Source organism: Triticum aestivum, chromosome 7D (genome assembly GCF_018294505.1).
Source record: "Triticum aestivum cultivar Chinese Spring chromosome 7D, IWGSC CS RefSeq v2.1, whole genome shotgun sequence".
NCBI lineage: Eukaryota > Viridiplantae > Streptophyta > Magnoliopsida > Poales > Poaceae > Triticum > Triticum aestivum.
Genome location: NC_057814.1, coordinates 137294491 through 137305008, shown reverse-complemented (window position 1 = coordinate 137305008; position 10518 = coordinate 137294491). Strand labels below are relative to the sequence as shown.

Here is a 10518-nt window from a genome sequence, read left to right as displayed (position 1 = left end):
CTCATTTTTACTACTGAATCAGTATGGTACTGAACTTTCCACCACTTGTCATGCACCCAAGTGCGCCTTAAGATTAACCAGGGATTATTGTCTTATATGGACCAAAGCCCATCTATAATCCAACAGCTACTATAGATGCTACTGAAATAGTTTTGGAATAGTTTTGTGATAGATCCCAGAGAAACAAATCATACTTGGGACATGTTTGGATAATAGCTCCAAAATGCCAGGCCTAAAGACCTAATAATTGGCATTGACCAGGTGCATGCGCATTTGTTGGATTGCAACCCATTCTTTGGCGTGTTTGGGTTGGTTTCAACTTTCTAGTTCTCTTTTTTTGCCAATGCGCTGCGAGATATGGGTAGCTGAAAGCACCATCAAATTTTTAGCTAGCCCATGCTTTAGCGAGGCAACGGTGAGCTAAGAAATTCCCATTTGACGACTTAAAACGCCAAATAGTACTCATTCCCTACAAAGTGCACAACCACTAGAGCGAGTGTTCTATAAACCGGCCAACCCATGTAGAAATGTAGAAACCGTGTTATGTAGAAATAGTTTTCGGAAGCTTCCAACTGTTTTTTTCCTTATTATTTTTCTTTTCTATATTTTCTCATCTGGTTGACTAGTTTGCGTTTCTCTTTTTGGTTTATTTTTTGTTTCTATTTTTGAAAATTCATAAAAAAATATTGACATTTTTCAAAATTTGATGTTTTTCAAATTCATGAAGATGTTTTTTTAATTCATGAACATGTTTTCCAATCCACAATTATCTAAAAAATTGTGACCTTTAATCATTTAAAAAAAATGATCATTCAAATATGTTCATGACACGCCCCCACGCCATGGGTCGGCCCGACAATGAGGCGGGCAACTTGCTCGCAATGCATCAATTTCACCTGGTTCTTGGTCGCATGGTTCCGAGTTCACTGTTCGCAGTTGGCCGGTCCACTGATGACCGGTTGACCATTGACTTTCCAGCAAAATGTGAAAAAGAAAATAAAAAACTCGGAAATTTAAAAAAATGTTCACAATGTTGAAAAAGACCATGAATTTGAAAAAAGTTCACAGTTTCAAAAAAAGTTCGCGGATTTGACAAAATTTCACAAAGTCGAAAAAGTTTACGGTGTCAAAAGAAGTGCGGATTTTTTATAAGTTCATGCATTCAAAAAATATTCGTGGATTTGAAAAACTCCATGAACTCGAAAAAGCTCACGAGTTCAATAATGTTCGCAGGATTTTGAAAAAGTTCACGCATTCAAAAAATATTCATGGATTTGAGAAAACTTCGCGGATTTGTAAAAGTTCATGATTTTTCTAAAAGTTCACACATTTGAAACAAAAGTTCGTGAAACAAAGAAAAAATAAAAAGCAAAATAAGAAAACTCAATAAGAAAAAAGAAAAAGAAAAAACCAGATGGAAAACCAAAAATCCAGTTGGAAGCATCTAGAAGCCTACCAATAGTGGACGGAAGCTTCTAGAAGCATGACAAAAGTGGTCGGGAACTGTTAGGAAAGAAACGACTGTCACATTGGTTGACCCATTCACTTGCGATGCGTGGGTTCCGGAATGAGCCAAAAATTGTTGTCGGGAAGTAAAGGAAAAAACAACTAACGGGTCGAGCCCAAGGTGGAGGAGGGTATGCGTCGGTTTGCAGAAACGCCTACAATTGGTGCTAAGAGCATTTCTAGCAGACCCCTTAAAATCACAAACTGCAAAACTGATATATAAATTGAAAAAAGTGCATTCTAAGGGTTCATTTTAGCTGCGACCGAACAGATAATGTAAAACAAATTATAAAACTGGAATAAAGAGCTCCTTCCTCCAGTCCGGCCACTGCCGCCCCTTCCCCCAGCCGGCCGCGCCGGCCACGCCGGTCGCGTCCAACCCCATCGGCCGCGCCCCATCGTCCGCAGGCCATGCCGCGTTGCCCGTCGGTCGCGCCCCGTCGCCCGTCGGCCGCGTCCCATCACCGCGCCGGCCGCGCCCCGCCTCGCCGGCCACGCCCCGTCGCCTCCGTCGTCCGCGCCCAGCCTTGCTGGCCACGCCCCGCCGCCTCGGCCGTCCGCGCCTTGCTCTATTGCCACCCGAGTCGTGCCCCTTTGCCTGCCGCGCCGGGAGGATTCCGGCGGCCAGGCTGAGGTCATGGGAGGCCACGGCTCTGTCGAGCTTGTCCAATTCGAACCGGCGGCGATCAATTGCGGCGCCTAGCGGCCTTTTCCGGTGAGCGGTGATGAATTCCGACAAGTTTAGGACGGATTCCGGCAAACTCCGCGTCGGCATGTTTGCTCCGACGAGGTTTTACCGGTATATGGGGGCCCCTAGATTCGGTCTTCCAACCTCCAAAGATAAGGGTTTCGAGTGTGCATTTGCGGTGGCCCTTAAAAATTTTACGGGTTGGGCCACTTTTACGGTTTCTGTTCTGGACACTTTTTTCGCCCAAAACTGTAAAACGCAATTTTCTTACGGGTTTGACCACTTATGTGGGGTCTGCTAGAGATGCTCTAAGGGCGCTAAATAGGATTTGGGCTAGGTTGGCTCAGCCAAATGTTATGTTTGTTCATTTCTTTCTTGTTCGAAGTTTCTTCATTATTTTGTATCATTGTTTAAATTTCAAAATATTCTACATATATATTTTTGTAAAATAACTATACTATTTTTTTTAAAGTTCACCATGCATGTTCGTGAAATGAGAAAAATTGTTTGTGCAATTTGTAAAAAATCTTCATGCCATTAAAAAAAATCTTCATTACAATTAAAAAAAATCTGCATAACTTTGGAAAAAAGTTCCGTACCATTCCGAAAAAGTATGCCACGTTCTATATTCCTAAGAGAGTCATCTCCACTAACTTATTTATCTCAATATGCAATTATGTCACCTCGCCATACAACTATTAATGGGATAAGACCCACCTGAACATGCAATCATGCATGGAAAGACCCACCACAAATATTCAACCATGCATGGGAATTTTTTTTCCATTCAGTTATTCTACTTATATGCAGTAAATTTGTTATAACTATTTATAATCAAATATAATAAGTCATATGTATTTTAAATTTTTATTCTCATGTTATCATATTAAATTTTCATCAACCCCACAACAACGTGCAGGGTATCATCTGGTTTAAAAAATGTTTGTAACTCTTCAAAAAACTTTCAGATGTTTGAAAAATGTTTGTTGCATTTATGAAAAGCGTTGAATGTGTGCTAATTTTTTTCATTGTATATTCTGAAATGTTCAACGTGCATTTATAAAATGTTAAACATGCATTCGAGAAAATGTTAAACATGTATATGAAGGATGTTCGATGTGCTTTTAACAAATGTTCAACATGTATTTGTATAAAAATGTTTAACATGTATTTGAAAATTGTTCAATATGTATCTACAAAATGGTCAACTTGTATTAGTCAATATGTATTTGGAAAACAAATGAAGAACAAAATTTGGATTTTTTTTGAAAGATAACACGAGAGCTGTTATATTTATTGTAAAGAAGAAGATGACACAAGGACCCAAACTTCTCTCGATTTATTGAAGGAAAGCCGGACGAAAACCTGAACAACGGCAAGCCACGTCTAGCTAACCAAAACAACGCCTAGCTAGACTAGGAACGAGATAATTGCACGTATCGTCCTCGAAGTCGGCGGCAAGGTCCAACATGGTCCTCGAGGTTGAGAAGTGCTTCAATACGGTCCCGGTACATGGAAATACGTGATCAATACGGTCCTGATACATGGAACGACGGTCCTGGCTCTACACATCGCATACGTATTGCGTAATGCGCTGCTGGACAACAGGTCAACTCTCTCTCTCTCTCCACCTGAATGGGACCTGCCTGTCAGTGAGCGCGAGGAGAAAATACAAGTTAAAATTGCTATCGCCTAGCGACTCGAACACACGACCAGGCAGAATGCATATTCGCCCGCTCGCTCGCACGTGCTAGCCAACTCAACCAGGGCTATCGATATTAATAAATAGATTATTCCCTTCTTATGAGCACTAGTGCGCCTGCATGCATTTTCTTCTTAAAAATCCTTAATGTGGCCATTTCAAGTTCGTTCGCTCACTGATAACCAGAAGCTAATAATGAAAGAAACATTAATTTTATTATTCGACCACGTAAATCATCAAATCCACAAGGATCCATTTTTTTCACTTTGGAATTTCACAACCATGACAAATGGAAGAAATATATGGATTACTTCTAATGATATATGTAAGCACATTCCGAAATCAACATGTGCTTTCAGGGTTGAAAACTTAAACACATAGTTCCACAAAAAAATAACTTTAACACATAACACTGAATGGTACATATATATAGCACATCCGGAAAACAGCATGTGCGTTTTTTTGCGGTGTAAGCTTGGCACGGTAATCTATCAAACATGAGATTAATTTATTATGTTTTTGCATATTTAGAATAGAAAACTAGCGCTTGAAAATCTACTAAAATCAGTTCACTGACACAAATGAAAATAGATATGAAATGCGAAGAAATTGTCCAAAGTGTGCCTTCACTTAAACAAAAATTTATCTTACCTACAACAAATTTAGAAGAACTTATATTTTCCATAAGTAATCATTTGTTTTTAGTTTCTGACATCTAAGTAAATATTTTTCATGCATAAGGACAAGGTAAAATGTGACAAGCTAAAGTTATTAGTCCAACAAAATGACAGGTTATACAAAAATATAAATCCATTTTCTTTGTCTGTTTGTCTAAATATAAAACCATGTGCATCTTATTAGGAGCAAATACTACTGTTTTTCGCGACAAAAACAAATACTGCTGCCAGCTTAATTTGCTAGCACGCGCGTCCTCAGGGGAAAAAAAGTGTGTGTGTGCTATAGCGGAAAAGACAATGAGGTATATATAATAGGAAATACATCCCTACAACAATCAAGAGAAAGCGCTTGTCTGGTGGCTAAGCACACGCGACGTATGTGCCGAGGTCGCAGGTCGAAACCCCCCACCGCCTTTTGTTTCTTCTATTTCTGGCGCCCACTGACACATGGGTCCTATACGGACGTGGCCCCGTGCTGACATGTCGTACGCGAGAATATGCAATATGTATGCAACGTGTAGAGCTAGGACTGCCGTTTCAACTTCCAGGACCGTATTGATCACGTATTTCCATGTATCGGGACCGTATTGAAGCACTTCTCAACTTCCAGGATCATGTTGGACCTCGCCGTCGACTTCCAGGACGATACGTGCAATTATCTCGACTAGGAACACAACGAAAATCTGTTGGCGTGGACGAGCTCGCGCGCTCACTTTATCGTCAGCCGTTCCGCCGCATTTAGATACGGGATGTCCACCGTCGTACATGTGGCTGACAAGAGGATATTTAATGAGCGTACGTGACGGCAAGAGGTGCCGTGAGGACGGATGACGCTGGCCGCCGTTTAAGGTTGACGACCATGTTTCCCACAGGCCCGTTTGTTTACTGTTCTGTACCAATATGTACCTGGCGTTGGTACTTGACAGAGATAATAGCAGCAAACCCAAGGTTTGACCAGTCATACAGGTGAAAACCTAGACTCGCCATAATCTAAACACCCGCTACGCATGCTGGCAAACTGAAACCTATTTTTATTATGGACTGTGCTAACGTCCATACGTATGGACTATTAGCGATAGATCCCAACTATACCTGGCCATACCTCGGGCCGGGCCGGGCCTAGCCAAGGCCGACGCAAAAAACCTAGGCCCGAGCCCGGCCCGGCCGCCAGGCCTGTTTTTTGGGCCCGAGCCCGGCCCGAACACGTAAGAGCCCGTCGGGCTTCGGGCCGGCCCGGCCCGTCCTTCAAGAAAACGCGAAAACGATGGGCCCGGGCCTGGCCCGGCCCGGTCTTCGGGCTCAAAATCTAGGCCCGAGCCCGGCTCAGGAGCGGCGTCGGGCCGGGCCGGGCCGTTTGGGCCGGGCTGCCCATGGCCAAGACTAATCCAGACGATTCATCTATGGTCACTCGGGCTGCCGTTGGTGAGTGTTGCTTTCTCGTTCTTTTTTAATACAAAAATAAACACATTCAGTCTAATCTTTTCCCTAACAGCTGCATACATGCATATGACAAAACTGCTGATGTCATCGAAAATTCCATCTAATTTGAAACTTTAAAATGTTTTGTAGGTCAAACCGTCGCTCCGATAGAAAAACTGTTTTCACATAAAAGATTCGTCGCGACGATACCTTCGAAACTAGATCCCATGTTGGTATATTTCGATGACATTTTTTTGGGGTCAAAAGTTACCACACCTAGGCTAAATAAGTTATCACCCCTATGGTACGTCAGTTACCATTCTGTTTACATAGAAATCACCGGGGCATAAAAATGGCTCCTCCAACATTCTCTTCACATACAAATGCATTAGAGCACATGAAATCATATGTCATTGTAGATTCTCGCTATTTCAAAACTATAAAAAAATTATAGATCAAATTGTCGTTTCTGATTAAAAAATCGTTTTCACGTAAAAAATTCGGTGCAACGAGAACTTCCAAACTAGATCTCATGTTGGCATGTTTTGATCATTTTTTGGGTCAAAAAGTTACTGTAAAGTTATCAGTTATGTTATTTATACAGAAGTGACCGGAGCTGTGTTTTCAATGACTTCTTTCCCCCCGTTCAACATTACCGTGGTATTTATACCTACGTTATCAGCTCGTGGTGCATATAATACCGTGTTATTTTGCATAGAAGTAACCAGGGTATATTTCAACAAATTTTTATTCGGGTCTAAAGTTACCGGGGTATTTGTACCTAACTTATCAGGTCTGCGATGTGTGATTTACCATGCTATTCACAAAAAAATTACAGGGGGAGGGAGGTATTTTCACCAACAGCCCTCCCCCATCACCGTCGCCAAAGGTTACCAAGACTGTTGTACATAAATTATCAAGTCTGTGATGTGTAAGTTACCATGCTATTCCCATAAACTTACCAGGGGGATATATCATCAACACCCCCCCCCCCCCCCCCCTGCGCAGGTGCCAAAGTTACCATGCCAAAATGTACATAACTTATCAGGTCTACGATGTGTGAGTTACCATGTTATTTACACAAAAGTTACCGAGTGAATGTTTTATCAACTCCCCCCTCACCCCCACCCCCGCACGAAAATTAATAGGGTGTTATCAACTTGAGACGCATGAAACTAGATATCATGATGATTGTACGTGAGTTATAGGAGAAATCCAAAGAAAAAGAACAAGATTTTTTTTCATTTGTTATCTTATATAGTAGTAAAAAGGTTCAAATAGCTTCTTACATTTCTATAGACAACAACCTGTAGTTGTTGAAATGGCAAGGATGCTGTGCATAAACACAAGAGGTGCTGGGTTCGAATCCTACATCCTGCGTTCGGACGGCAGCGAAAATAACGGCAGCAGAAAAAGAAAAAAACGCAGCACGCGAGGCAAAACGGGAGGAGCGACGCTGCGCGATCGGATCGAACGGCAACCGAATCGTGCGGATATGTTGCAAAAATCCTGCCGGCAGGATTTTAGCTTTTCCGTTTTATTATTCCACACTAACCCATTAACCAACTGATATTAGCTCTAAACTGGAATATAATCCCAGCTTGTCTGATCTGATAGTCGGCCCAAAACATTAGTCATGAAGCCTAGCGCGCTTCGCTGGGTTTGGCTCGTTGCCGACGTCGTTGATGCTACTTTGGTCGTTGATTCGCAGGCGCTGTCCGTCTGAGTGCTGTTGTCACCGTCGTCGAAGGTATGATCTTCTGGATCATACGTAGCCACCTCTTCCACAGCGGAAAGACGGGATTGGACTTGAGGTTCTTCTTCAACATCTTCGTCTGCCAGTGAGGATCCATCAGCCCTGCCGTGAACTGAAGCCTGTAGGTAAGAGTCAACTCTTTTAGATCTGCAACCATTTCAGTCCAAGGTGGCCGAGTGGGAGATCATCAATGGAAAGAGGATTAGTACGTATCTCAATCAAAGAAGATGCATGGGGGAAAGCTTGATGCTCTGGGTCGACGTCGATGGCGAAATAATCTGAACTTGCAAAGAACCGAAGCTGCTGCTCATGCTGATTTGTGGCTCCAAGGGCGCCTGCAGCAGAGCTCGAAGAGATGCGTAAGAGAGCATCCGCTCAAGCGAGGTTCCCAAATTTTGTTTAGCTACTTTCAGAAGAGCAATTTCCCCCCTATCAATCACATTTAAGGAATGCTCAGAGTGTGGTATACCTTCGTGTCCATCGAGGGGCTGTAGAGTCGTCTTTGTGTGAAGATTGCTGGGAGGTTGGTGCGGACAGGGCCACTCCATCGCAAGCGCTGTTCAAATCTAATTGTACGGTGACTGCCGCCTCTCCAGCATCTCCTACGCTGGACTCAGCAGTCGCACATACGAGAGTTTTGGTGATTCCGGCGGTCACAAATGGGTCTCCGCAGGCGAGATCCGGCAAGGGAAATCTAGGTAAAACAAAGCAGCACAGGAATAAGATGGTGGTCTACGTGGTTCGGATTTCACGGAAGAAAAGAACGGGGGCGGCAAAACTTACCTGTCAACTGGATCTGACAAGAAATCGATTGAGTCGTCTTCCGCGGTGGCCATCGCTATAGCCATGAGCGTCTCTTCTCACCTCAGGCGGTGCCGGAACGGAGAGGATATATTGTTTCTACTTTTCATCGCTGGTGGGGCCAACACGGGTCCCACAAACTGGCATACACCTATCCGTTTGGTATACGCCGTCTGCGGGATGGACGCAGCTGACAGGGAACGTTCTGTTCCGCGAGCACACACATGTACCAATGGAACATCACACTCAACGTCGTCTGTTGCATGTTAGTTCCTACGCGTCCCTCGCATTAGACCACTGTTTCCGAGCGTACTGGACTTGGTCCCACACGACCGCATTTAATACAATCAGCAACGCGTCCTGCAATTGTTCGTCCACTTACCAGGAGCGCGCGAGCTCGTCCACACCATCGCCATTCTCAGAAACACAATGCATACAAAGCGCAAGAAAGCCAACACCGCACAACACACCCAACCAGGCACTCGAGCGCCTTCACAGCTACCTGAGTACACACCAAAAAACATCGTATTATACCGGGCTGCTACAAGCCCGTTTGCGAAGCTCGATGGCTTCGTAGATGAACGATGTGTCTAGAGTGAACCTATGACGCTCAAGCGCCATCATCACCGGGAGCAATCATTGACGTTGGGAGAGATATCGAATCCCCTCGGTGACGCCTCCAACAAGGAAAACCATACACAAAGGCATGGTTCGCCACCAGCCCAACCGAAGTCGAGCAGAACCGAACACCTATGCCGGGCCAACGACCACATCACACCACCATCAACCTAGAGCATCACCCGCCACATGCAGCCTCGCGCAGAGAGCACCACTAATGGGTACAAGCCGGAATGCACCCCGAAAGGGCCATACAAAATCAACACCACTGCAGACCACCAACCGTCGAGAAGCCCCACGCAATCCACTTGCGAACTAGCTGCTGGCTGAGCCAAATTGAAAAAAAAGAAAACCCCAATAAAAACCAATACCTAAAAGACATAGAAAATGAAAAGGAATAAAGAATTATGAAAATCGGTCCGAACTGATCCATAGAAAGTTTCCCAAAAGCGCTCTGATAAGATGCATGAATGCACAGTGGGCCGACTCGCTAGGGAAAGCGCCAGAGACAAAATGGTATTGGATGGCAATAGGCGAGACATAGCCCTACCACAAGCTCCATAGTTTTATGAAATCACTAGGTACCCCTTGCAAAGGTGGGAGGTTGTCATCTTCTCTGGTGGTGACAAGCCAAGTACCACATGAACGCCACTTGTCGCAACAAGAGAGTTTTTATGGGGTTTTCTCACCTCGCGCGTGAGGGTGGGAGGTTGTCTGTTTGTGTTTTTTTTTCCGTAAAAATGATTTATCTCTTAAACCGTGCGTCCAAATCATGTACCGTTTTTATTATTGCGTTTCTCACGCTGAGATCCTGGAAATAAGATCTCATGTTTGTTGGAAATATTAGCACTTTTCCGATTAGACTTATCCACGAGTAAACAATAAGCATAGCATAAAAGGTATGCATCTCATAGCTATACCTAAGCATACTAGTGCGTACAGAACATAGAAGCGAACCATCTATGAGCAGCACAAATACGGCTAGTACAAGTACGAGTAAATGAGGGATGAACTGATCATACCCTCCGGTTGGCCAGGCCAACGCGGCGGCGGCAGCAGCAGCCTCGGCGTCGTCCGTGGCCTTCTTCTTAGCGGCGGCGTCGTCGGCCATGGTGTCGATGCAGGGAAAGTAGTGGAAGCAGAGGCGAACGGAGTTGGGGACGGATCGGGAGCAGTCGCGTCGAGACGCTCCCCAAAAACCTTATTGCCGTTCTCCCGGGCAGGATCTCGAACGACAGGGTTCCGGAGGCACCTGCTCTCCCGACCAACCATGCACGCGGTCGTCGGGATGGGATCGCCGGAGGCAGCACAGAGTGAGGAACAGTAGATGACGGCTAGGTCACACGAGAGG

The 10518-nt window shown here is 44.4% G+C and overlaps 1 long non-coding RNA gene across 1 annotated transcript; it reads right to left on the bottom strand.

Annotated features, from left to right (window-relative positions):
- Window positions 1-7321: 7321 nt before the first annotated feature.
- On the bottom strand, window positions 7322-8657 carry LOC123168547 (uncharacterized). The gene is made up of 3 exons (XR_006484397.1): window positions 8532-8657; window positions 8218-8442; window positions 7322-8083 (listed from the first exon to the last, which is right to left on the bottom strand). It is a non-coding gene; the product is annotated as an uncharacterized lncRNA (long non-coding RNA).
- Between the last annotated feature and the right edge of the window lie 1861 nt (window positions 8658-10518).